The sequence below is a fragment of the Mesoplodon bidens genome (assembly GCF_964165515.1).
Source record: "Mesoplodon bidens genome assembly, chromosome: X".
In the NCBI taxonomy this organism is placed as follows: domain Eukaryota; kingdom Metazoa; phylum Chordata; class Mammalia; order Artiodactyla; family Ziphiidae; genus Mesoplodon; species Mesoplodon bidens.
Window position 1 is genome coordinate 50,739,003 of NC_138163.1, and position 21,804 is coordinate 50,760,806.

General features: G+C 37.0%; 1 protein-coding gene across 1 annotated transcript in view; it reads right to left on the reverse strand.

The window, feature by feature from the left end:
* The window catches only part of IL1RAPL2 (interleukin 1 receptor accessory protein like 2), a gene marked incomplete at both ends in the record, with an annotated part of 1,061,106 nt that overhangs the window by 992,111 nt on the left and 47,191 nt on the right, over nt 1-21,804 (reverse strand). The gene's annotated exons all lie outside the window — the stretch shown is intronic.

Below are 21,804 nucleotides of genomic sequence, written 5' to 3' on the forward strand. Positions count from 1 at the left end.
CTCTGCCTTAGGGTAATACTGGTTCCCATCCCCAAGATGGCTATTGTTCATATAATTGCAAACCCAGACTTTTTTTTTTTTAAACAAACACCATTCATGGGTATCAGAGAATGGGGTTGTTTCTGTCAGAATAGTTAAGACAAGAGGTGACATCAGCACCTACCATTTCATTTTTCAACAATCTGAGAGGACCACCAACATTTCCAATCACCCACTTGAGTCAAGAACTGATCAAGTTCTAACACGAACATGAATAAGAAAAAAAATACCTTCTTTTCTTTCCATTAAGAGCCACCTTTTTATTTTTAATTTTGTCATATTTATTTTGGCTAAAGCCCCCATTCCTTTCTCCTCTCTCTCTCCCTAGAGGAAAGTGTATATGCCATGCAAGTTCTGTGCTTCATTATATGAATGGTAAACAAAAGCAATATTGTGTTTACTATTGCTTCTCATATCTTAATGAAAACAAATTGTTTCATAATTAGGGTGACTGTATAATGTACCATTCCAGCCAGACGTTTTGAGAGTGACACCATTAATAACTATACCAGGGTAAAGGCATGAACTGGAGATGTTCCAGGCCAAATGGGATGTATGATCATCCTTCTGGCACTGCACATATCCTTTTTTCTATAAAGTAATTTTTTAGTTTCTTAATTTTATTTTCTAAATTGACATAGGGGGAAATTGAGGTTTTTTGCTGTACAGTTCTATGAATTTTAGTACATGTGTAAATGTAATCAACACCACAATCAAGATACAGAACAGTTCCATCATCCCAAAACACTACGTTATGCTACCGCTTTGTAGTCACATCCTCCCTCTACTCCTAAACATGGCAACCACTCTGTCACTATAGTTTTGTCTTTTTGAGAATGTCATATAAGTGAAATTTTAAAGTATATAACCTTTTGAGACTGGCTCCTTTCACTGAGCATGCTGCCTTTGGGAATCAATGTTGATGCATGTATCAAAAGTTCACTTTCTTTCTTACTTCTGAATAGTATTCCATTATGTGAATATACCGCAATATGTTTTATCCATTCATCTGTTGTTGACGGACATTTGGGTTGCTTCCAATTTTGTCTCATTATTAATAAAGCTCTCTACACATTCATGCACAGGTTTGTGTGCAAACACAAGTTTCCATTTCTCTGGGATAAAAACTTAGAAGTGCAATTGCTGGGTGGTATTGGAATTGCATATAAGAATATAAGAAACTGCCAAACTGTTTTCCAGAGCAACTATACCACTTTACGTTCTTACTGGCAACATATGAAAGTTTCATTTGCTCTCCATTCTCACTGACACTGGTATTATATTTTTAAAAATTATTATTTTAGCCATTCTGATAGGTTTGTAGTGGTATCTAAGTGTGGCTTTAATTTGCATTCGCTTAATGGCTAATGACACTGAGCATTTTTCTTGTATTTATTTGCCAATCTGTTTATCTTCATCTTCTTTGTAGAGTATCCATTCAAATCTTTTCCCACTTTTACTTGGGTTGTTAGTTTTTTTATTGTGTTTTGAGATTTCTTTTTAATATATTCTGGATACAAGTACTTTATCAGATATGTGATTTGCAAATATAACACCCAGTCTGTGGCTTGTCTCTTCATTCTCTTCACAGTGTCCTTCCCACAGCAGGAATTTATAATATTGATGAAGAACGGTTTCCCTAAGAACTCCAGGTCATAACGATAAACTCCTATGTACTATTCTAGAAGTTTTATGGTAATATGTTTTGTATTTTTATCCAGAAACTTTGCTGAATTATTTTTAGTTCTAACAGTTTACCTGAAGATTATTTAAATTTTTCTATAAAGACAATCATTTTCTAACAGTTTTTGTTCGTTTTCTTTTCCAATACCTGTAACTTTTATTTATTTTTCTTTTCTTATTGCCTGTTGCATGAAGGTAATAATAGTTGGTAACATTATTTTATTCCAAATATTCCTTGGTCAATAATATTTACCCAATTTTAAAAGTCCTATTGTATTCCTAGTTAGCTAGTTTTTTAATCATAAAATGATATTGAAATATTAAATGTTTTTTAAATCCACTGAAATGGTTATATGACTTTTCTTCTTTAAGGTGATCAAGGACATTAATACATTTTTAAAAGTTAAAATATTCTTTAATATTTCTGGTATAAATCCAAATTGGCATGAGGTGGTATTTCATTAATCAAATCCATTAATGGATTTAACTTGCTTATATTTATAATTTTTGGCATCCATGTACATAAGTGAGGTAATTCTGTAGTTTATATTTCTCAAAGTATATCTGCCTAATTTGGGTGACAAGATTATATTATTCTCTAAAAGTTAGCAGAGGGGAGTTTTCTTTCTTTTTCTATTCTCTGAAAGAGTTTGTATACAATAAGGATTATCTATTCCTTGAAAATATGGTAAACTGACATGAAATCCTCTACACCTGGGGATAATTTTTGTACCAGATTTTTGACTACTGATAGAATTACTTTACTGGTTATAGATTTACTTGGATCATTTACTCCCCTGAGACAGTTTTAATAAGTTTAATTTTTTTGCATGAAGTGTCCATTTGTGTAATTCTCAGATTTATTTACAAAGCTATTCAAGGTATTGCATTATGCTTTTTTTTTTTTTTTTTTTGCTGTATGCGGGCCTCTCACTGTTGTGGCCTCTTCCGTTGCGGAGCACAGGCTCCGGACGCGCAGGCCCAACGGCCATGGCTCACGGGCCCAACCGCTCCGCGGCATGTGGGATCTTCCCAGACCGGGGCACGAGCCCGTGTCCCCTGCATCGGCAGGCGGACTCTCAACCACTGCGCCACCAGGGAAGCCCCTGCATTATGCTTTTAAACTCAACCATATTTATGACAGTGTTTTCTTTTTCCATTCCTCTTATTGATCATTTATCAACCCTCTTTGTAAAATCAATATTACAATTAGTTTATTTTGTTAGTCTTATCTACTATTCAAAGACCAGATTTTGGTTTGGTTGATCTTATTGGGGTTTTTTTGTTTTTTATTTTATTAATTTGTAACTTTACTTTCCTCATTTTTGGGGGGACAGGTCAACTCTGTTGTTCATTTTGTAACTCCTTAAAGTGGACACAGTTCGTTAATGTTAGTTTTCCTTCTCTTCTTACACATTCATCTGAAGCTAAAGTTTTCTAAATGTGGCTTTAGGAGAATCTCATAGGTTTTAGCAAGTGGTCATCATTGTTGTTCAAGTCTCAATGATTTATAATTTACCATATGATTTTTTTCTTAACCAATGGATTAAAGAGTATTTTTTAAATTTCAAAATGTACAAGTTTTTTTGCCACTTAAAATTGACGTATATCTTTATTACAGGGCAGTCAGAGAAAGTGGTTTTCATGTAGACTTTGGGTGTTTTTGAAATTTCATTGTAACCTTGTACACAGTCAATTTTTAGAAATAGTTTATGTATAATTGAAATGAAAAATCATTATATCTAATTATTGTACCTAGAGTTCTAGTTATGTTCACTAGATCAAATTTGCTCTTTAACTGTACTAATTTTTTTCCCTGCTTGTTCTATTCACTACTGAGGTAGGTATGTTAAAATCTTCAAATATGAACGTGAATATGTCAATGTTTCCTTGTATTTATGTCAAAACTTGCTATATATATTTGAGGCTAGGTTGTTTCAAAAACATATCTTCTGGGGCTTCTCTGGTGGCGCAGTGGTGGAGACCCCGCCTGCCAATGCAGGGGACATGGGTTCGTGCCCTGGTGTGGGAAGATCCCACATGCCACGGAGCAGCTAGGCCCGTGAGCCATGGCCGCTAAGCCTGCGCGTCCAGAGCCTGTGCTCCGCAATGGGAGAGGCCACAACAGTGAGAGGCCCGCGTACCACAAAAAAAAAAAAAATATATATATATATATATATATATATATATATATATATATCTTACTAGTTAGTTCTCCTCTGCATCATTAAAAAGTGAACCTCCTTATCACTAAAAGTTATTTTGCCTTAAATAATTTTTCTTTTTTTTTTTTGGTGACCAACATTTTTTAATTTTTAAAGCTTTTTTGGTATTAGTATTCTACAAAAGAAAAATAGAGTTTGATATTTTCTTTACTTTTCTGCCCTGTATTCATGAGATATGTCACTTGGAAACATTCAATCTTTTGATAAAGGCTGTGACTTGATTTCTCACTTTATATGACTAATGGAAATAGTCAAATAATGTACTAGTTTATGAACTTCAAAGCTTAATGATTGTAAAACAACTTTTGAATTTGGATGAAAACCCTAGTTGGAGTTGTTTGTTTTTACATCTTTATTAGAGTATAATTGCTTTACAGTGTTGTGTTAGTTTCTGTTGTATAACAAAGTGAATCAGCTATATGTATACGTGTATCCCCATATCCCCTCCCTCTTGTGTCTCCCTCCCTCCCACCCTCCCTATCCCACCCCTCTAGGTGGTCACCAAGCACCGAGCTCATCTCCCTGTGCTATGCAGCTCCTTCCGAATAGCTATCTATTTTACATTTGGTAGTGTACATATGTCAATCCTAATCTTTCACTTCATCCCAGCTTACTCTTCCCCACTCCAACCCACCCCCGTCCTCAAGTCCATTCTCTACATCTGTGTCTTTATTCCTGTCCTGCCGCTAGGTTCATCTTATATCACCATCTCAGTGCCAGCTTTCTTTAGCTATTCTATGCCTCAACCTTTCATTTTTATCCATTTATGTCCAACTCTTCCATGTTTTGCTTCCCATTTACCCCTTGTCTTTAGAATATAGCTAATTAAATCTTTTCATTATGAACTTCTATGCCCTTAACAGATGAGTTTAGGCCTTTAACATTTATTGTACTTAATTATATACTTGAATTTTTTTCAACGATTTTGTTTTATTTACCACGCTTTTACTTTTCTCCCCCCCCCTTCTTCCTTTATATCATATTCATTAAGTTTTTATCCATACAGTTCCCTTCTGTCAATCTCGACTGGTACAGCTATAAATATTCTATTTAAATTCTTTTGTTGATTACCACCAAATATCTAACATGCATACTGACTTAAAGACTAAAGTTGATCTATATTTCTACTCTTTCTCCCAGACTATAATACAAGAGACAGAAAAACGCAACTCTAACATACTCATCTATTATTATTATATAATTATCTACTATTATTCTTTTCAAGTGTTTTAATCTATTTTGTCATTTATATTAGTTTTGGTGATTTTTTTTTTTTTGGCCATGCCACACAGCTTGTGGGATCTTACTTCCCTGACCAGGGATCGAACACGGGCCCACAGCAGTGAAAGCTCCACGTCCTAACCACTGGATCCCCAGGGAAGTCTATATTAGTTTTCTATGGCTGCCATAACAAAGTAGCACAAACTAAGTGGCTTAAATAACAGAAATTTGCCTCACAGTTCTGGCAGGGCCATGGTCACTCTGAAGCCACCAGAGAAGGATTTGTGTCCCAGCCTTGCTCCTAATTTCTGGTATTTCCAGGCTGTGGCAGCATAACTCCATTCTTCACATGATGAAGTATTTGTGTGTGTATGTGTCTCTGTGTCCAAATTTCCCCTTTTTATAAGGATGCCATTCATATTGTATTAGGGACCCACCCTACTCCAGTATGACCTTATCTTAACTAGTTATATCTGCAACAATCCTATTTCCAAATATGATCAAATTGTGAGGTACTGGAGGGGCTTAGGACCCCAACATATGAATTTTGGGTGTGGGGGATATAATTCAACCCATATCATGCTTACAATCTGTCATTTAATCATTAATGTTATTGTTGTTTTCTATAATCTGTCTTGTTTGGATTTACCTATCTTTACAAATTTCAATGTTCACCATTGCTTTGTGCATCTCATTGTTTCTGCATTCTATTTTCCTTTGACTGGCATGTATGTATGTGTGTGTGTCTATATATATATATATATAGAGAGAGAGAGAGAGAGACACACACACACATATATACATATATAGGTGTATATATATATGTGTATATGTAGATAGGTATATTAGTTCTTTCACTGTCTAAGAGTAGGAAATTTGCTTAGTCTTCAGCTAAATTTGAACTTATTTTGCCCATACTCTTATGATATTTACAAGGTATAGAAACTCTAGATAAATAGTTACTTTCCTCAGTACTTTGAGGATATTCCTTTCTCTTTTGGCCTCAATTAGTTTTGTCTTGCAGTTCATAGTTGGTGTATGCTTCTTTATAGGTAATTTCTTTTTGGTGGATTTTTAACATTCTCAAATTTTCTATGGGATTCTCTAGTTTCATTACGAGATTATGATACGTAGTTTATTTTTTATATATCCTGCTTGATGCTTCCTGAATTTCTTAAATCTACATCATATCTTTCATCAGTCTTGAAAAATTATCAGCCATTATCTCTTTAAATATTGCTTCTCCTCCATGTTCTAATTATTCTTTTAGAGTCTCTTTTAGATATATGTTGAATCTTCTCATTCTCATGTCTCTTTAGCTCATGTTTTGTCATCTCTTTATCCCTCTCTGCTGCATTATGGATGATTGCCTTAATCCAGTTAACAACTTAATAATTTCTACTAGCTTTATATTATCTGATGATTAGCAAACAAATCATAATTTTCTCTTTTTTAACATCTTTATTGAAGTATAATTGCTTTACAATGGTGTGTTACTTTCCACTTTATAACAAAGTGAATCAGCTATACATATACCTATATCCCCATACCCCTTCCCTCTTGTGTCTCCCGCCCACCCTCCCTATCCCACCCTTCTAGGTGGTCACAAAGCACCAAGCTGATCTCCCTGTGCTACGTGGCTGCTTCCCACTAGCTATCTATCTTACACTGGGTAGTGTATATATGTCCACGCCACTCTTTCACTTCCATTTCTAAAAGTTTATTTTCTTCTTTCGTAAATCCAACAGTCTTGTTTTTAAAGTCTCTTATTCAATTGTTAGGTTTCTGAGTTTTGAATTTTCTCTCATATCTCCATTCTACTAACTGTATTTCTTGGAGATATAATCCTGTTGTTTGTTGTGTCTACTGACGTTCATTTATGGTGTGCTATTTCCTCATGTGTTTGGTAACACTTTACTGTGAATTCATGCTTTAAAGGGCTATTTTTTTTTCTGTAAGAATACCTTATTGCCTGTATTGCATGTTCCTCAAGAGCTATTTTGACTTTGCTTCTGCCTAGAATCCCAGGGGAGCCACCAGCTCAGAACCAATTTTTATGCTACTTTTCAGGTTTTGGGTGAGTTTTAAGCCAATGATTACAAATCTTCCTGGGAGATTATTTGCCAGCCTAGTCTCAGGCAAAGAGCCAAGTTCATTTTTTCTCCATGGGTATAATTTTTTTAAATTTTACTGAAGTTCATAAATTCAAGTGTACTAACTATCCCCAGGTGTCTATAGCTCCAAAACCTCACTTCACAATGACCCAAGGCCTCATCTCCTTTGTTACATGGCCACTAAAGCCCAGATTCCTAGTTTACACAATCTGACCATGCTATACCCCACCCCGGCAGTCATAGTTTTTATTTCTTTCTTTTCTTTTTTTTTATTCTAGCAAGTTGGAATTTCTTGCTTGATCATGAGATGTTATATTTTATCAGAATTTCTAAGGGCTAGTAATAGGATGTTTATGTTGATCTGAAATATTTCTGAAAATTGACCATAATTTTATTTTAGCCTCCATATTTCTAGAAATTAACCATATTAATATTTTACAATTGGTGACAAAACTTCACACGTTAGTTTTGTTTTATTTGTTTTTATTTATTTATTTTTTGTGGTACGCGGGCCTCTCACTGTTGTGGCCTCTCCCGTTGCGGAGCACAGGCTCCAGACGCTCAGGCTCAGTGGCCATGACTCATATGCCCAGCTGCTCCGCAGCATGTGGGATCTTCCTGGACTGGGGCACGAACCCGTGTCCCCTGCATCAGCAGGCGGACTCTTAACCACTGTGCCACCAGGGAAGCCCATTAGTTTGTTTTTATGCCCCTTCCCAGGACTCTAACTAGTAGTTTTAATTAACATACATTTAAGTTCAAGGATAGATCATGGGCACTGACCAATCAGAATGGGCACTGGCCCAATCAAAATGGATGTCAGTCATAAATAACTGGTATGACTGTACCTGTTTAATCGGGCTGCATACCAACTTGGGGGGAGGGGAATGACCATCCTACCATATTATGGTAATGAATCTACATTCTCAGAGGCTTCCCTATTATTTACTTTCTCCATTATTATTACCATTAATAGTAAACTTAAGTTATATTTTGTAATCAACAGTAATAAGCCTTTTGACAACAAAATATGTCATTAGAATACATCCTATGCATTACATTACCGTACATGCTTCTTTTTGCTATGCATCCCATGCATTTGTCATTCTACTGGTCTCTATGCATATCCTGTGCATGTACTATTTGCTATTTGCTGATATTTGTATGTCAGGTGATGCTACTTGTAGGCTTTTACCATAAAACAATGCACAGAAAAATTATCTGATCTGCTTTACTACACAGTTTCCAAACACACTCTGTGCAAAAGTAATGTAATGAGACAAAGCAGGAACTTCCTCCTCTGGTTAAGTCGAAGCTCACTTATGTTTTGAACACATGGGCATAGTTATCTCCTTAACTGAGGAAATGTTCTAGCACAAAACAAGGCTGATATTCACAATACAGGAATGCTGCAAGTAAAGAAAGTTGAGCAATGTCAAATATCAGCCCTTCCTCCCTCCTGATACTCTCATCATAAACTAGGGGTCTGCAAACTATATCTGCAGGCCAAACCCAGCCCACTCCATGTTTTTGTATGGCTCATGAGCTAAGAATGTTTTCCACATTTTAAATGACCTAGAGAGAAAAAAAAGACTAGTTCATGCCAAATGAAAATGCCATGAAATTTAAATTTTGTGTTCTTAACGTTTTATAGAAACACAACTATGCTCATTTGTTTACACGTTGTCCATGGTTGCTTTCATGCTACAATGGCAGAGTTGAATATTTGTAATAGAGGCTGTACGGCCTGAAAATCTGAAGTATTTACTATTTGGCCCTTTACAGAAATGTTTTCTGACCCCTGCTATGAATATTCACCCCCTTTAACCAGAATCAGGAGTAGGTAGGGCTGATGCTGGCAAGAGCAAGGCACCTATGAGCAAGGTAAGGAAATGCCATCGCCTGAGCCCAGTCAAGAATAGCTATTAGAATAAGACATTGTGTTTTATATGTTGTCCAGAGAGAACAAAAAAGCCACCAAGAATGAGAGTGCACTCCAATTCCTATATAATCATGCTTGTCAAAATATGTGGCTGAATTCAAACCTATTTTTTTGAAAATCCACACTTTGATAGCTGCAGCATTATGGTCAATAACTTTTATTGGGAATGAGTTTCCAAGTCTCAAAGAAGAGTGTTTGTAAAATTGCACAGTTCTTTGGTCATGTCTTTGTGTAAGTACTCCACTCACTTATATTTCTACGTATTCTTTTTATCTTTTTAATATCTTTATTGGAGTATAATTGCTTTACAGTGGTGTGTTAGTTTCTGCTTTATAACAAAGTGAATCAGTTATACATATACATATGTTCCTATATCTCTTCCCTCTTGCATCTCCCTCCCTCCCACCCTCCCTATCCCACCCCTCTAGGTGGTCACAAACCACCGAGCTGATCTCCCTGTGCTATGCGGCTACTTCCCACTAGCTATCTATTTTACATTTGGTAGTGTATATATGTCCATGCCACTCTCTCACTTTGTCACACCTTACCCTTCCCCCTCCCCATATCCTCAGGTCCATTCTCTAGTAGGTCTGTGTCTTTATTCCCGTCTTACCCCTAGGTTCTTCATGACATTTTTTTTTCTTAGATTCCATATATATATGTGTTAGCATACAGTATTTGTTTTTGTCTGTCTGACTTACTTCACTCTGTATGACAGACACTAGGTCCATCCACCTCACTACAAATAACTCAATTTCGTTTCATCAGGCAGTTAAGGTGAGAGTGTTCTAAAATGGACCTGCTTGGAGGCTGTGCACAAACAAGTGCAGCAGACATAAAAAGTAGACTTTTAGAAGAGCCCTACCACATGAGCCATAGAGGGGCATTGTACAAGGTATAGCAAGGCTATTCTCTTTGCCACTAATCTCAAAGTTTCAGGATGTCTAGAAAATATCATTTCCCTTCATCATTCACTGCAGAAAGATCAGTCTTAAACTAATATAAACTTGTTTTTTGAGAGTATGCTCTCAGCCGGTAGCAATTTGTGGGGTTACGTATGATTTCTATCAATTGATTTCTCATTTTATGAAAGGAGATATCTTTTCATTTGCCTTAAAATTGTTGAGATAAAATATGGGTCTTTTTCGGGCCTCCCTGGTGGCGCAGTGGTTGAGAGTCCGCCTGCCGATGCAGGGGATACGGGTTCGTGCCCCGGTCTGGGAGGATCCCATATGCCGCGGAGCGGCTGGGCCCGTGAGCCATGGCCTCTGGGCCTGCGCGTCCGGAGCCTGTGCTCCGCAACGGGAGAGGCCACAACAGTGAGAGGCCCGCATACCGCAAAAAGAAAAAAAAAAAAAAAAAATATGGGTCTTTTAGTTCTAATATACTAGGATTTAGTGAATGTGTACATATCTTCTGTGTTTCATTTATTATTTTACATGTTTTAATGATGTTCTGTTAGCCTTCATTTGTCCAGATTTAAAAGTCTCAATAGTTTAGTTCATTTTGGATATCTCTAAATTACACTGGAAGTTTTCAGATGCTGTTATATCACTAATAAAACCCAGTGATGTGGGTTTGCCTCTAATTCTGGATTTTGTAAGAAATGTGCCTATTGTAGTTTTCTCTGGACATTTTTCAACTCTGATGCATTTTTGAGATATGGCAACCAAAAATGAATGTAGCCTTCTGGGGTATAAAATAAAATACTGTAAGAATGGGCTCAGATTGAGATCTTTTGATGTTGCACTGGATATCAGCTTAACCTTCTCTGTTTGGTCCCCTGATAACACATTTATTTCTCTGCAATTCTTGTACACCTTAATTATGCCCAGTTTGGCTATCCCAGAAGGAATATAAATCACACAGAAATAGCCAATGACCTTTGTGACCACCATTCCCTCCAGCAAGAAATCTGATCTTCCCTGATGCAACTTGGGACATCTTGCATTGTATAAATGGCTTTCAGCAAAAGTTGCAACATGATACCTACACATTTAAAGACCTCTGGGTTGAGGTTCTTGCTAATAATAAAAATTCTTTTATGGCACCTCACCTCTCTTACACATACGCTACAATAAGTTGCAAGAGGATGAATTGGTGAGTAAATAGGGTTCAGTGTGGAAGGTAATGGGGTTGCTACTTCAATATTCATTCAGTCTTTCAGTTGAGTGGTCTTGATCACATCCCTAGCTTCAGTAATGTACCCTGATGGGTCTGAGTCAGAGTAATTCTATTCCCCTGACATATTAACTGGTTTAAGAATAGGTAACAGAGGAAGTCCACTGTTTTTGTCCAATGGCTAAAGGAGAGACATCCATTCTCTCTTTGAAATGTGAATATGAAAGTGGTAACCCCAATTAATGCTGGAAACCAGCCTTATGTGATCATGAGAGTACCCAGCCAGAGGACAAAGGAAAAAGTTGATACTAGCAAAAAGGTAGAGTCAAGAGAACAAGAGAGAAACAGAACTGGGGTTCTGATGAAACTACACATGAAGACTATTTCTGAATTTTTGAATCATATGAGCCAATGCACTCATAATTATACATAAGCTAGTTTTAGTTTCTTTTCTATTCCTTTAACCAAAAACCATCCTCACTGAAAGGCTCAGGTATAATTTGATATAAAATGTCAGCCATGTGTGAAAAATGATAAATCAATCAAATCCTATTTTCCCATGGACTTAACTTACCATTTCAGGGAAGTCTTGTCTTTGTTTCTAATAGACCATCACTGACAGTTTTGAAATTTCTTTGCCTTTGCTCAACTCATGGTACATAGGTGCCTTTCAACTTGCTTATTCACCAAGAAGTATCACTATTTAAAAGCAGGAAAAAAAATAAAAATAATAAAAATAAAAAAAATAAAAGCAGGAGTTGGAAACTACAGCTCACTATTTTTGTAAATAAAGTTTTATTGTAATATAGCTATGCCCATTCAGTTATTTATTGTCAGTGGCTGATTTCACACTACAATGGCACAATTGAGTAGTTGTGACAGAGACCATATGGCCCACAAAGCTAAAATATGCACTACCCGGCCCTTTACAAAAAGAGTTTGCTGACCCTTGACTTAACCCTGAGGTATATCATTTTTCAAAAACTAAGACTGTATATACCATGGGCACTCAGTATGTGTTTGTTGATTATCTGAACAAATGTTACCCCTTTCCTGATTTATTTTGTAAGTTTGGATTTTGTATATTGATTTTGCTTAACATACTTTATAGATAAATGATCCAACTCCTTTTACTAAGTTAAGCATATTCCTCAGTTAATCCTCTCTAGGACTCTCAGCAAACTTGGCTCAATTCAGTTTAAAAGAACTCACAAATAGATAGGCCTGCCTTCCTCTTTTGTACAAACCCTATGATCAACACTGTAAAGGAAGGAGTCAAAATTCTTTCAGGCAGACACATTTAATATAACTTGCTATATACATTTTTTTTGGTATTCACCTATATCCAGTTTTCCTCCCTTTCTGGAAACATGGAGGAATGTATTTCTTAGGTCCACTCTGTCGCCCTTAAAGTTTGACAGGGCCAGGTAATTAGTTCTGTCCAATGGCCTGTGAAGGGAAGTGAATTTATGTCACCTTGAGGATGAGGCTGAAACTATCATATCAAAGGAATCTGGATCACTGAGTTACCATATGAAAGTCAATTTTCCTGAAAAGTCACCTTGACTCATAGAGGAACTTTGCAGGAATGAGAAATAAACTTCTACTGGGTTAAAACACTGAAATTTAGGGGTTGTTTGTTACTGCAGCATAGCCTAGACTAGCTTCATTAACACACAACTCAACTGAAATAACTCATTACACATCTACTTCTGCATATCCACGTGTATGAAAGGATGCAGTGTTACACAGAATAGATTTTTTTAAACCTGAATTAAACCAAACCCCATCTTGCTTGTGGTTGCATGCTTCTGAGTATAGAGGTAAAAGAGTCCCTGAATTTCAGAAACAAATTATCTAACTGAAAATAAAAAAAGAAACAAATTATCTGTCCCCACTACTGAGGGTTAAGTGACAACCAAGAGTAATGTGGGAGGGATTACACTTTAAAACTTTTCAAGTAATGTACTTTGAGTTCATATTCTTGGTATGTGTAGGTGGCTTGTTAGGAAAGCTTATCACAGATTTCTTACAAAGTGCTTTGTATTTCTCTCATATCCAGTGGGGGGGAAGAAAAAGAGAAGTATCAGGAGAGTTAGGTTATGGAATCACTAAAATGGAAATGACCTTGGAGGGTCACTCAGTCCATTCTTCTTTACCCAAGTTGGGTTTGAACCATCCTAAACAGAAGAGTAAAAGAATATTGCTGAAAGATTTCCCAGCCTTCTTTAGTGACTAATCATGATATTTAAAATGTCTCAGGGCCCATCCAGTCCGTAATTTGCTCTCCAATAGTGATGACAGAAGCAATTCTATAGGAAAGTAAAACATTTGTGTTCTATAACACCAGTATTGGAAGCTTATGGAACTGGCCCAAACACACTTAATTTCCCATTAACCAACTGTTATGAAGCTACTGCCCATGAATCAGTTTTTATCATTGATCTGGAAAAATAAAAATTTCCTCTCAATAAAATACCTTGAAATAACTATCTTACCAAAAGTCTTACTGCTTCAGCCTATGTCAACCTCTCCTGTCTACTCTCAGTGGAAGATGAAAATAGTTGTTGAAAGGGATTCGTAGTTATGTTCATGGATAAAGTGCTACTACAAAGGCTGCCAGACTAAAGTCTTGCCAATAAAATTTACACAGCTTGTTATGGGTAGTACAGACCTGGGTTTGGTGGGGTCTTATCACTCTCAGTGATGCAACAAAATACTGGTAATTTAAATGTTCATTCAGTGAGAATCAAGAAAAGCATCACTAGTCTACTCCCTACCCCCTATTATGTTGACTCTATATTTTGACATTTTCTCTCCTACTTGATTGTATATTTATTTAAGGGCTAGGGAGCTGCAAAGACCACAGGGGGAAATATATATCTCAGACAGGCAGGGAGTAATTTGCCCATTTTCGTCCCCATAGACATATAGGTCTAAAGGACATGCCAGCCAGCAGAAATGAATCATTGGCAGAGGCCAATATGCTTTCATTTAAACCTAGTCTTAATTCTTCACTTTGCTCTTTTCTCTCCATTATCTCTCCTTTCCAGCCTTGGAGGCAAAAAATACATTAGTCATCAATGTATTCACTGTGGCAAACCTTTGCCCCTCAACCCTATCAATCCATTAAATAAACCCCAATTAAATTGGTCCTCTCTTCACAAAAACAGCAGTCTGTCCCAGGGAAAAGGTGGACTTATACCACTGCCAAGGAACAACCAACAGTAATGACAACTCAGGGAGAAGGGGGGAACTTTCTGGGTTACTCTCCCATCTCTCATGACCACACTATCTGGCCTTGTGAGGCTGCTTTGCAGCAGTTGATCGTTTATAACTTTAAAAACAATCTCAAAATTCAAGCTCTTATGATAAGACTACAGTTCATGACCGACCCCATAGGTGTAACCTGTAAATAAACCTACTTAGATATTCAAAGCTGGCAGGGTGTCCCTCACTCATCTGCCAATCCCATAGGTCCTTCTAATAGTCAGAAAATATTCTTCATAGTGAAGTACTGAAGTGGAAATGCGAATTTCAGAGATTTTATGACTATGTTTACCCTGGAGATTAATTTGAATACAAACACATCCACATATACTCTTTCTCCCTCTGCTAGGGTATCTCCTTCCACCTCATAAATCCCTATTAGACATGGTTGGAATACAGAATATTCACCAAAACCCTTTTGTTTTTCAACAGGCCGGGTCAGTGCCCTCAGTCTTGTTTATCTATTTTCCTCTCATTTGCTTTTCTGAAGATAGAAGTTATCTCGGACCACTATGCTCTATCTTATCTCTCAGCTCACAGATACATCCTTTGAACTGACCTCATTTTGCCAAATTTATCTTTTATTGTTTTTTAATACATACATGCATTATTGACTTTAGCTTTTCTTATATTGGTGAAAGGAGTAGGTGGATGTTACTTTGACTGTATTCTTTAGATTTCATAAAGTAACTTGGGTTGGGTTTTCCTCCTTTTAGACACTACTGAACTACCTCTTCTCAACCCTCCTATACATACACACACAAAGAGAACTCCAGTGAGGGTCACATGAAGGTAAAATGGAAATTAATGTCAGTAGTTTTAAGGGGTATGTGTATTTGTGTGCAGGTATGTTTGAGAAATATTAGAGTTTAGATACCCGATTTTTAACTTTAGCGTATGAAACAAACTTAGAAAGTAAAATATATACATGTGTGTATATATACACATATGAATATGTATGCACGTGTGTATGTGTGTGTATATATATATAATTTATTGAAGTGAAATTCACATAACATAAAATTAATCACCTTAAAGTGAACAATTTAGTGGAATTTAGTACATTCACAAAGTTGTGCACCCACCACCTTTATTTAGTTCCAAAATATTTTCATCACTCCTCAAACGAAACTCCATAGCCATTAAGCACTTTATCTCTCATTTCCCCCTTATCTAAGCCCCTGGTAACCACTAACATAATTTCAGTCTCTATGGATTTGCTTAATCTGGATTTTTCATATAAATGGATCATACAATGTGTGGCCTTCTTTGTCTGGTTTCTTTCACTTAAGATAATGTTTTCAGGGCTTCCCTGGTGGTGCAGTGGTTGAGAGTCTGCCTCCCGATGCAGGGGACACAGGTTCGTGCCCTGGTCTGGGAAGATCCCACATGCCGCGGAGCGGCTGGGCCCGTAAGCCATGGCCACTGAGCTTGCACGTCCGGAGCTTGCGTGTCCGGAGCCTGCGCATCCGGAGCCTGTGCTCTGCAGCAGAAGAGGCCACAACAGTGAGAGGCCTGCATACCGCAAAAAAAAAAAAAAAAAAAAAAAAAAAAGATAATGTTTTCAGGGTTCATCTATATTGAATGGATCAGTACTTCATTCCTTTTTATGACTAAATAATATTCCATTATATGGATATACCTCAATTTGTTTTTCCATTCATCCATTGATGGACACTGGGCTTTTCCCTGCTTTTGGCTATTGTGAATAGTGTTGCTATGAACATGCATGTACATATATTTGTTGGAGTCCTTGTTTTTGATTATTTTGGATATATATCTAGGAGAATTATCAAGTTATGTGGTAATTCTATGTTTAATATTTTTAGGAACTGCCAAAATGTTTTCCATGGTGGCTGAACAAATTTACTTTCCCACCAGCAATGTATAAGGATTCCAATTTCCCCACATCTTTTCCAATACTTGTTCTTTTTCTTTTTTTTTATTATTAGACCCATCCTAATGAGTGTGAAATAGCACCCTCACTGTGGTTTTGATTTGCATTATCATAATGACTAATGATATTGAGCATGTTTTCATGTGCTTGTTGGTAAGTTATATATCTTCTTTGGAGAAATGACTAAGTCTTTTGCCCTTTTTAAAAAATTGGGTTGTTTATCTTTTTGATGCTGGGTTGTAAGTTCTTTATATATTCTGGATACTAAACTGTAATCAGATATATAATTTACAAATGTCCTCTCTAACTCTGTAGGTTGTCTTTTTCTTGATCATTTCTTTGATGTATAATTTTATTTTAATTTTTGATAAAATTAACAACTATTTAAAGTATACTCTAATTCATTATTTCATGTGCCAAAAAGAGACAAGTGAGGAGGGATAAAAGAGACACAAATGGGATAGGAGGTTGAGGAGAAAAGTAAAGGCAATACACACAAAGAAAGGATGGTTAAGAGGCAAATGGGAGGGAAGACACAGACAAAGCACAAGTGACAGAAAAAGGGAGAGAAGAGAGATTAAGATGCAGAAAGTGCCATGTGTATGACCATTGAAGCAAGGTGTGAGGAAGAGAGAGAGGAATTTATTTTGTTCAAAGGTATTAGATAACCTACTTGTTTCCATGCTCTGCTTTTTACTTGGTAATCAATCTTGGAGCCTCAGCAACTTCTTAGCATTGTTATCTAAAACACCAGTGAGTGAATTTGCCATTATTCAAAACTGTTTATTTTTTAAATTTCAGAGTGCCTTCTCTGAATGAGAGCAGCCCACCATAGAAAACATATTCACTTTCTGAGCTGCCACAACAGTATAGAAGGCAAACAAGTAAATTGTCCAATGTCACACAGGATGTAGCTGGGGTATAAATTCTTTCTGAATTTTCTGTGCTTTCCTATAACACATAAATCCATCACAAACATTTAATCCGAAAGAGCAGATAATCCAAAATGTATCACATATCATACATTAAAATTTTCAATAGCAGATATTCCTTGTCAATTAAATTTGGCAGGCTAGTATTAAAATTAGTTTGTATTCCCCAAGCACACACCAATGGGGAAGGCAGCCCAAGAGTGTGCTGGAAACCAAAGAGAAAGTAACTTGGTTTGAAAATTGCTGTAGATAATCTACGGAGTGGATAATTGATGTTGATGGTAACTTGAGGGTCAATGCTCCCCAATTCCCTGCTCAGATGGTAGCAGTCCCTTAATCTCTGTGTTTTACAGGATTTTTCTTGCTTCCTACATCACTCCACCTCTCAGTCACTCCACAACCCAACAGAATGTGCAGGGAGCAAATTGATGCAGTATCTGGTAAATAAATGCATTTACCACCCCCGTATCAAACTTTGATGTTCTTGTTCTAATTTAAAAATCAGGTAAATATAAATTAGGTTAATTTTTGTTTCTATATTGCCCTCAATTCATTTTATATTCTGTGGGTCAATGACCCCTGACAATTAAAAAGGTCTTGCCGTAATAGTGATAGAGGCTGGAAAACAGCACCATCAAACATGGGGCCCTAGTGCAAAGACTAGAGGAGGGCAGGTGGCTCAGCTTTCCTGTATAAATAAACAAAGGCAAAGAGACAAATACGGTGAGTGAAGTTCCAAGGGTAAAGGACTATAAGGCCAAGGTTAATCAAAGACAGCCAGATAGAAGAAGACCACAGAAAGTCCATATGCAATTATGTGATGACAGGAGTGCCAACAGATGAGAAGGAGTAGACATGCTAAACTGAATGAGAGATGGAGTTTATAAATGAGGAAGCCAAAATTGAAAAATCTGTCACTTTGCCAAAATTATCGAGCAATCAAGGATATTTGCAGAACTAAGAGTGGAAAAAACACTAATCCAGACCATTCCTCATCATTTATCCTTGACTGCTATCTTATAAAGATGAGACATGTCATCCTCCTTTCCTTTCAGGGATAAAGGACTAAAGCTTCCCAATAAACACTCGGCCAATAGTGGGAAGGGTGGCAAGTGATTATAAAGAAGCAAAACCATGTTGTCACTGGTTGCACGACTGTGGGATGAAATCCAGCTAAAACGAAATAAAGCTTCAAAACAGTTCAACAATAACAAGCCTATGACAAATCTAGTTAAAGTCAAGTTTGAGTCCAAAAAATATATATATATATATATTTACTTTGAAAGAACACCTCCATGAAATATTTACATTCCCTGGCTTAGTCATTCCACATTATAATAACCCTTCTAAACCACATTCAAACTTTAAGAAATATCATTAGCACACTAGAAATCCATTTTTAGAATGAGCAGTATTGTAATCAATTAATACATCTAAATACCTTCATTCATGATAAACAAGATCCATTAATAATGAAGCAGTATTTAGTGTACAATAAAATTATCTTGTCAGTAATACCTAAATTAGCCATTAAAAGGAACCAAAACTTTAGAGTAAGGATCTTTTAATCAAAAGAAGAGCAAGAAAACACCTTGTGCCTATTACCTAAATTAGTCAGTTGATGTGCTTATATATAATGCCCACCACTGGAACTCTTTCATACCAGGTTTTCTGGCCAAATAGACTTGAAGGGGTGATGAATATTAAAAACCACCCCACCAGGACCGAATGCATTTAATTAGATGATCATAGGTGTCAAGTACTCTTTCCCTTTTGATAGAGTACCCCCAAAGAGTAGGCTAACAACCCCAATTTGCTGACTAATTGAATTTTGATATATTCTCCAAAGCTGTTCTCCCCTCCCCTGAACTAACTGAATTTATAAGCAGTTAATTCTGACAGGTTCAGTAATATCTGCCAAAGTCCCTTCATACTTCATTAAATTATGAAAACGTAGCCTGTGTGTCATGCCCTGGGAAGTACTGTACATCTGAAGAGTCCTTCCCAAGGGGCACGAAGTGGTAAGGGAATATGATTTATCTTAATATATGTTAAAAATGTCTAGTAGTAGATTTGATATTTCCTATGTCCAATGACAAAATAATTTTCAAAATATTCTAAATGGGTATATGTGCATGATTCCTTGCTCATAATGTCATATCTGCACTAACAGACATGAATCCACATTAAAGCAAAGGCAGGTGTACTTTCTATTGTTAGCTTTAATAGAGATAGTTCACTTAGCACATGGATTTCATTTCTAGCTAAGCTAAAAAGTATAACCCCTCATAACCTGCAGAAGCTTCCAGCGGGGCAAATGCATTTCCTTCACCAAAAAGCCCAGGCTCATTGCAGAAGAAGAAAGGAAAAGCCTCATTAATTAAGACCTCAAGAATGTGAAATTCCTAATAAGTCAACTTTGGCTGACTTGAGATTTGGAAACAAGTTTGCTGAGTAAATTAACAATCAAATACAATTGGAAAAGAGATGCTTGAGGACTTAAGGGAACAAATGATTTTTCAAGCACTTTGGAAGCGCTATTTACATACAGGTAATTACTATGTGCAAAGGGCTGTGGTACCTGAAAAGAGGACTGGATGTGAGCCAAAAAATGTACTTAGTACAAATTACTTCCTTAATCTGAGCCTTGGATTCTTCATCTGTAAAACCGAGATAATCATATTATTTCACAACACTGTTGCACTCTACATAAAAGTTGTACTTCATTTTTGGTTCATGGTACACAATTCTGAGTTCAGGCCCAGAAATTATTTCTGGGGGTCAATTGACCTGCAGTTGAAGATCAATGAAGGAGGGGGTTATTACATGGTATCAGACAGCAAGGAGGGGAAGTGGGAGGCCTGGCAGGGGAGGGGGGAGTATGCAGAAGTAACCTTAAGTCCTTTCAACTGGTGACATGCTCATATTCTAGAACCAGAAAAGCTAGATGGTCGCCACATCATACACATCAAGGTCTTCCTCCCTATTAGGCCCTGATTCCCAAATCGAGGAGCCACTTTCTGGTGAACACCTGAGAGACAAGGAGAATCCAGCTGTTAGGAAAACTGAAAATCAGGCAAAGAGGAAGCTGGAAGGGGACAATTTTATAGGCAGACAGAATTGCACAGTACCCAATTCCCTGTTCTATAACTTAACTCGCTGTATGACCTTGGGCAAGTCATCTAACCTATCTGAGTCTCAGTCTCCTCATCTCTAAAGTGGTAATTAGTAGCACCTACCTCAGATGACCATTATGCTAAATAAATGAGATAATGAATGTAAGGTGCCTGACTTGTGATCAGCACTCAGTAAACACTAGTTCCCTTCCCTTTGTTGTCAGTTCACCTCCCAACACACCTTCTCCTCCAACTCCATTGCCTCTGTGGAGAAAACTACAAAATGTGGAGACCTTCCCACCACCCCACCAGAAAAGTAAGGAGGCCCAGCTGCCTGGGTCTCCCTGGGTTTCATGTATCCTGGAGTATTTCAAGAAGCATTTTCTTCAAATCTCAGGCTATCTCAACAGAGTGTAACAGGGGAGTCAGATGATTAACCTGACAGGTGAATAATTTGTTGTGTAAACTGTAGATCGATGGGGGTAGGTATTGGAATTAAGTTGTTATTTCATTAAGTTGTAATTAGTGACTAAAGGTTTCAATGTACCTAATAATTCTATTAGAGCACGAATTGAAATAATCTCTTTCATTAAATGGTCTGTATTTATATCTACATTTACAGCTATCTATGTATCTACCTATATAATCTTGGCCCAAAGTTCCTACTCCTGAATTTTTCATAGATACTGTGTTCTGTGAGAACATATTCTGAGTATAATTGAGGACCTGACTGCACCCTGGAATTCCCTTAGAACATAATCCATCATGGCAGGGAATTCAACAAATGGGCCATCTTCAACATATTCAAGGGGTTTACTTCATGAAGATAGGAGATAATTTCTACCTCTTATCATTTGTTCATTTATAATGCTGTCCATCCCCCACACTCACCCCACGTTCTGTGGAGGTTCTGAATTAGTTAACCCCCCTCTCTAGGCTCGTCTAGTGTCTCTGCCACTCAGTTCCTCTGCTCCAGCCACACTGGCCACCTTTGTGCTCCTTGAATATGTCAAGCTCCTTCACATGTCAAGACCCTCACAAATGATACTCCCTCTGCCACAAATGGGAACACTTGTGACCAATTCTTAGTGATCCGGATCCCTGACATCAGAAAAATAAACCAGAGTAGAGACACACAGATTCCAATGAGGGAGAATTACAAAGGAATTATTTGAACCAAACACCACAATTCTGTAGAAGACTTCCAGGACTAGCATCCTTATCCCCAAATTAAGAGTAATCTC